Consider the following 8,131-nt stretch of genomic DNA (forward strand, 5'->3'; position numbering starts at 1 on the left):
CAGCTGATCTACTTGCTGAACCCTTGTCTCATCTTATCAACCATTCTATACAGAAGGGCATATTTCCAAATACTCTGAAACATGCCAAGGTCACACCTCTTTTTAAATCTGGTCCTAGAGAAGATATAAAAAATTACAGGCCCATCTCAGTACTGCCAATTTTTGATAAAATCTTTGAAAAAGCAATGCATAACAGGCTAATTAAATTTCTTGATGAACATAACTATCTAGAGGTCAACCAACATGGATTTCAAAAAGGTAAGTCAACCTCATCTGCTGTTCTCCACCTTAGCAGGCGCGTTAAAAGATCTCTTAAAAAGAAAGAATATGGGTGTGCCATCTTTCTTGACTTGGCTAAAGCCTTTGATACTGTGAACCACACCATTCTTCTCCAAAAACTCAACAACCTTGGAGTTAGAGGCCCCACTCTCAGATGGTTTAAAAGCTATCTAACAAACCGTTTACAATCTGTTATAATAGACCAAGTCAAATCAGATCCTCTTGAAATGTCACATGGAGTGCCACAAGGATCCGTACTTGGTCCTCTGCTCTTTCTAATTTACATCAATGACTTAGCCCTGAATACATCTTTATCTAGTATCCTTTTTGCAGATGACACTTGTCTTTTCCTTAGTGACAAAGATCCTAATCAACTTAAAAACACTCTCAATCAAGAATTAGATAAGATCTCTAATTGGCTCACAACCAACAAACTTACTCTTAATGTCTCCAAATCAAACTTCATCCTGTTCTATGGCAAACATAACAAAATTAAAGACTTTAACTTGACTATTTCAGGTCAGAGACTCCAAAACACAAACAGCTGTAAATACCTTGGAGTCCTCATTGATGATAAACTCAATTGGAAACAGCAAGTCACCATGGTAGGCACCAAAATCAAACGAGGAGTAGGTATGATACATAAAATAGGTAGGTTTCTTGCAAAGAGAAACCTGATATCGTTGTATTACTCACTCATTCAATCCCACCTAACATATTGTATTACATCATGGGGTGGTCCTGAGACTGCTGGGCTAAATCAGGTAAACAAATTAATCATTAAATGTAGTAAATTCATAAACAACAAAACTAATGATAATCCTAATGTAAACCAGGTCAATTTCAAACCGTTGAGTATCCAAAATTTATTTAAACTTGAAGCATGTAAACTTGTATATAAATTCTTGAATGGTACATTAAACAAATCATCTTCAGATTTATTCACTCGTCATCCCCGTATCCATGACATCAACCATCCAACTAGAAGAGACAGTAGCAACAGTGTGGCTGTAACCCATTTTGATCAAACTGACTGTTCTGTTATGTACAACGCCCCCTTAGCTTGGCACCAGTTTGATTGCTACAAAACCACTAAATTCTCTATTCATACTATGAGTCATAATCTAAAAAAGGGCTTGGCCCTAACACAGTAAAAATATTTCGTCCGTTTTCCATTTTCTTATATTCCCATTTTTATCATAAAACGTGTGCTATTTTAAATCTTGTAGTCCATTTTGTATATAAATGTATAAACCAAAAACCTTAGTCTACTAATATCACTAATATTGGTAGTCAGTAGTAGTATTTATGATCCATATATTATAGCTATCTAGATTGGTTATCCTTTATACTAATGAACGGCTTTGAAAGCTTAGTATTTATGAGCTAATCGTTCTTAGTTTTTTATTCACTGTACATATCTTAAAAACGAGAAGAGATTTATCTTATCTTATCTTATCTTATAAAAATCAAGTATTCTGTCATAAAAAGCCATTTTGTGGAGTTTAATGGACTCAATAAAGCAAATTCTTCTTGAAACAACCAAAGGAAAGGTTTATTCTCAGCCTGCGACCCTAGTCCACTGCCACACGTTTCTTCACGCTTGTTAGAATGGGAGAGCAAAAACAGAAATTTCTGGAATTTCCCAGCCGATCACGTGGGCACAAAATCGATCTCGAAAATATGGTCGAATCGCGCATGCGCCCGAATCTGAAAGAGTTGCGCCAAAAGGCCGTGTCTCAATCAGGGAGCTGAAAGATCTTTCTTGTGAAAACAAATTGTAAAGTGTTTTGATAGATTTCCAGAGACTTTTAAGAAATTCGGAGAATCTTTAAATGGTTTTTTAGCACAAGTGCATTTTTGAAAAATTGAAACATTTTTTATATTATGTTAGTTTAGTTTATTGCTCCGGCCTAGGAGCCTTTAATTCTCTCTTCCGACAACAACGACGTTCAAGGTCAATACATTTTTTTTGTTTATCTAATCCGATGATCTATTCCGATTTAATAAAAACGGATTATCTGGATTTCGATAATATTGCGAAAGTATAAGATGGCTGCCGAAAGTGGGCTTGCTGCAAATCTCAGTGAAAGATATCATTTTCATCATTATTCATGATGTTTTGGACATGATTTATGAGAAGTTTGATGCATACTGGTCTATAACAATGTGGAAAGACTTTGGAGAAATTTTGGCCATGAATCGTAAGCTGCTCGAGTGCTTAAAATCTTGCATATGGCTAACTTCTCTAGTTTTATGGACGCACAAAACCATAAGACTCTGTAACTTGACAATGGAATGAAACTTTCAAACACACATCCATTGGAATTCGAAAGAGAATACTAAAATTACAACATGACAGTGCAATTTTAAAAACGATCTGAGCAGTTTTTGTGGTGTTATGTGTATGGCTGAAAATGATCCTGTTTTGTATTCATCATTCGACCGTTCCTTTTGATTTTTCAAACCTGACACAGATATTTTACAAACATATCGCTATGAGAATTCAGTAAAGGATACGAAAACACAATTCCTTTTTAAATTTGAACAAGATCGGAGAAATTTTTACAGTGTTATGGCTGAAAATGATCGTTTTTGGACTTTGTCGTAATTTCATTGCGGCTAGCGACCGTTCCTTTTGATTTTTCAAACCTGACACAGATATTTTACAAACATATCACTATGAGAATTCAGTAAAGGATACTAAAACACAATTCCTGTGTAAATTTAAACAAGATAGGAGAAATTTTCACAGTATTATGGCTGAAAATGATCGTTTTTGGACTTTGTATCGTACCGTCAACTGCTCCAACTTGGGACGAGTGTACGCAACATGGGACTTGTTGATATCTGGTCTGTATTTTCACTTACTGTAAAATCGAAAGAGAAATCGTGTATTTTTTAATATGCGGTTCATTAAACTCAAATCTAATAACTTTTGAGGTTCGGTGAAATGTTGGTGGAATGGCCCTCCCATGTTGCGTAAGATAGTCCCAAGTTGGAGCAGTTGACGGTAATTTCATCGCGGCTGGCGACCCTTCCTTTTGATTTTTCAAACCCGGCACAGATTTTTCACAAACATATCACTATGAGAATTCAGTAAAGGATACTAAAACACAATTCCTGTGTAAATTTGAACAAGATCGGAGAAATTTTCACAGTGTTATAACTGAAAATGATATTCTTTGGACTTTGTCGTAATTTCATTGGCTTGGGCGACCGTTCCTTTTGAAGATTTTTCAAACCCGAAACAGGTTTTTTCCAAATATACCACTATTTATTACATACACACTTTTGTACCATTTTATTTGGTTTATCCTACTCTCCCCCAAGTATTATCCCAACAGAAAAAATAATGCTTAGCTAAAAGCCCGTGGCCTCTAATTTGGCTATTTTTCTCCCTGAAATTTTATCTGGACAATCAAATCATGAACTTGGAAATATTGACTGACTTTTAAATGTTTATCTCATTTAGCTCCAATTTTGAACTTTTTAGTCGAGGATGAGTTGGCGGGGGGGTGGGTGGGGTTGGTTCTTTAGGTAAGAAAGTATATGTGTAATCACTTAGAAGATCTAAACTTCCAGCTGGTTTATTTATTCGTTAAGATTATTTCTCATACTCGCTCTGCAATAGAACTATTACTTTGCTTCCTGATCTGTTCTGATTAGCAGTTTGTGGGCAACGTTCTAACACAACCAACTCAACAAGCTCATCTTTCACATCTTTTAATCTCTTAAGCCGGAGCTTCCAGCGCAGCTGGTTTATTGTATGTTATAGAAAATCAAAATTTATTTCACTACATAAAAATAGAAGCTTTTCGGCTTACGCCATCGTCAGTATACAAGAATGGTAAAAAATCACAAATTTGTATCTAAAATGTTGAAAAAATTGCCTAATTATCTACAAATAAAAAAGTCATTAATAAGCGCTTGATAAAAAATTCGTTAAAAAACATAATGGGTAATAAAATTTTATTTTATTCCGTGGAGTAAATCAAGTGATGCCATTTCTAAAAAGTTGCAATTGTTTTGTTTCTATTTGGTTGTTTAATGATGGTCCCATAGTAGCAATAAATGAGGCTTCCAGAAATTTCCTTTCCTTATCGTTAATTGGAGCTTTTAAAATGCATCATTGGAAATGGTGGGTGGGGTTTTCCTTTAAATGTTTTGCGGGCTCAGAATTGTGATTGACATTTTCGTGTTCAGCCCATCTTGTCGTAACATTTCTCTCTGTTTCACCGATATAATTTTGGCCGCATGAACATACTCCCTCATAAATTTGGCATGCCATGTGGGGATTCTTATCTTTTAAAAAGAATAAGTTTTTAACTTTCTTAGTTTTCCAAATAATAGAAACTTGATAACGATTGTCGGTGAGTTGATGGAATCTTCGGAGGAACTTTTTCGAGGCATTTTCGTTGTTTTCGCAGAATGGAATCGAAATTTTGACAGTGTCTTTCGGGTCATTATCGGATGTTGGATCTGTTGGGTTGTTTTTCTTGTCAGAAAATTGTTTGAAGACACTGTTGATAAACGGTACAGGAAAGTCGACTTTCTTGAACTTCTCATGAATAATTTCTTTCTCTCTATGGAAATTGGAAGAGATTCGGTAAGCATGACTTAGATCACTACGAATGGCATTCCGTTTATACTTTTTAGGTACTTTAGAAGACCAATGTGTAGGAACTTTGGTTTCTTTACGGTGAACAGATGTCTCATAACTATTGTCGTCTTGTTTGATTATTGTGGTATCGAGAAATTTAGTGGGGTCAATCTCACAAGTAAATTTCAGTTTTGATTTCTTAGAATTTAGTTTTTTTAGAGATTGTCACGACGATTTTTCTTTCGTTTGGTTATTATATCATCGACATAACGGTAGTAGAAAGATGGGTTGAGGGGTCGGACAATTTCGTTTTCTATCTTGGTCATGTATATATCTGCCAGGATTACGGATAACGGACCTCCCATGGTACAATTTGTTTGTAAAATTTAGAGTTAAAAATAAAGGTATTTTCTGTTGTCAGTTTAAGTAAGAGTCGTTCGACGATGAATCTCTTTCCTATCTGTGGTAATTTATCTCGTAGGTAAATTTCGTCAAGGATGTATGTAATGGTATCTTTAACTGGAATGTTCGTGAATAGCGATTCAACGTCATACGATACGTATTCTTCGTTAGGTGAAAGGGTTTCTTGTTCTTTAAGGATAGATGGAAAATCTTGAGTATTTCTGATAATATACGAATTTTCACTGCAAAGTGGTTTGAGATATTCTGCAATCACTTGGGCTGCACCATACGTATATGTGCCAGTTTGGGCAATGATTGGTCTGAACTTTAAAGGGATAATCAGATGGTCTGAGATATTTTGCCTGCAGATAGCTTCTAGGATTTTAGGAAAAACCTCTAAATTTTTCGATGTATTTATTTTCTTAACTCAAGTTATGCCAATTTGAAATCTCGAAAAATGGGACTTTTCAGTGACTTTTCACACTTTTTTCTATTGTTTTCAAGCAAAGGTTCAAAATTTCAAAGTGGTATAACTTGAGTTAGGAAAATAAGTACACCGAAAGATTTTGAAATTTTTCCTAAAATCCTAGAAGCTATCTATAGGCAAAATATCTCAAACCATCTGATTATCCCTTTAAGTTTTCCATGTCAATATCTTCGATTGATTCAAATTTATGGGTTTTCGCTGTTCCATACAAACGAGCTGGTTGACCAGAAGTAGGAAACATTTTTTGATAGTCTTTGTGTTTCTGGAAGATATATATAAATATACCACTATTTAAATTCCCTTTAACTTTTTGCTAAATTACCCTCTGTTTCGGAATGATTAAAAAATAAAAAATACCAAAAAAATCGTAAATACACAGAATTAACAAAAATATTCTTAACTTTTTTCGTTTTTATCAGTTTGAGTTATTTATATATCAATACTTTTCTTTTTTTAAAATGACAGATATTACATATCTTCACTATATATATAAATGTTGTATGTTAGTTTAGAGTCATTTTCTTTTTCGTTCTTTCCCGTGCAGAAGGCTGAACGGACTTTAGGTGTCGAACCGGGTTCTGGGCCTACTTTTTGAAAATTATTCTTTTTTGATACTTGTATTTTGTTGTTTAACCCTTTTTTGTTTCTTTGTATTTGTGTGCGAGTTTTTTTTTATTTTTCTATGTTTGTTAGTTTGGCTGGACTGCGGGTTGGTTCAGGATTATGAAATCTAGGGGAGGCTGAGTGTTGGACGTCCTTAAAACATGTTTAAAGCCGCTGCACCTGTCGCAAGTCGGGGACTCCAGATTGCATTGGTTGGGTTTTTGAGTGGTTTTTGGTGTTTGTGTTTATGTGATTGCTGTTTTGTTTTTCTGCTTGGGTTTTTAAACTTTATGTCTATCGGTTTGTTGGTTCTTTTTCGCATAAAATTCTCATTTCTTGACTGGTTGACAGAATGTTTGATTGGTTTGATTTATATATTTAGAAAAATTCAAAAAAATGGAAAAAAACGTGGAAAAAATTTATAAAAATATTAGTCCCTTTTCATGTTTCATCTTTATTTTATTTATTATCGCCGACCCAAAAGAATATCAGCGTTTTGATATTTCATATTTCTCTAGTATGGAAATATGACCGCGTTGACTTTTGGGGGACTGGGTAAGCGGCGGGAGAAAAACCAAAACAAAACAGCCGAAAAGAACTGACTTTAAGAGAAATTAACTTGGAAGTCAAGGGGAAAAACGCAAAGATTTGAATGAACTTGAGATTCTTGAATGTTTGCCAATAAGATTTCTCATAACATACCAAGGGAAGTGAAATGTCTTGTATTAAACCAAATGACGAGTGATTTTTATAAAAGTTCTCTCCTAATTCTCGTTCTCAACGAGGTACGTCCTTGAATTTTCAACTCAACACAACAATCATTACATGTTCCTTCTAAAATTCGAAACATTTAAAGCTTGACGATAATCAAGAAAGTATCCAAATTGTTTTGCTCTTGAAAAAATGTTGTTCTTTAACCATTATTACAAGCATACATTTCCATCATGGAACTCCTTTCCTCTGCTATACTTTTCCATGCATCGAAACAAAAACATAGAAAAAGACTGAATGTTATCAATCTGATTAATCCAATGGTGAAGGGTTTCTTCTTTATCGAAAGTACACCATCTGCATTTTGAATTAAATACATCTCTGAAAAATCTACAACTCTTCAAAACAAAACTTCTGGATCGAAAATGATCGAAAATGCTTCTCTGTTTTGTTTTCTTGTGAATATTTTCGGCGGGAACATATCGAATGTTCATATCTAACGTTCGAATTAGATTTTCGAATAAAAACATTCGAAACTACACAGAAAGAAAGAAGCAAGGCGGAAGTAAGTTTTAAAACAAAAACAAAAAGAAATTTATCTCAGGACAATTTTTTTGAGTCGACAATAAATTAGTTATCACATAGTCTAGCATGCTAGACGACTTAACTCAGTAAAAAATAGGAAGTAGAAAACTTGACAGGAGCATCAATATAGTCGTCTAGAATATTTTGTGCACAACAAACTTTTCATAAACATTCTCTTTTTTCATGTTTTTGGATAACATTTTCAGGGGGTCTTGTTGGTTTGTTTTGGTTTTTTTTTTTTTTCTTTCACTTAGAAATTCTCATTGGCTGAAATTTTTATTTGTTTATATATTTTGTTGTATATGATTGGCGAAGAGAGACAATGTCTCGCGTTTTTATTGGCTGAGAGAAAATCAATTTTGCGTTTTCATTGGCTTAACATATTAAAAGGAGAAATCTGTTTGTTGCTAATAGTGATAACAATTATTTGAAAAAATTAAGACAAAAGAAAGGTGATAAAC

Source organism: Clytia hemisphaerica, unplaced genomic scaffold (assembly GCF_902728285.1).
Source record: "Clytia hemisphaerica strain Z4C2 unplaced genomic scaffold, Clytia hemisphaerica genome assembly, whole genome shotgun sequence".
NCBI lineage: Eukaryota > Metazoa > Cnidaria > Hydrozoa > Leptothecata > Clytiidae > Clytia > Clytia hemisphaerica.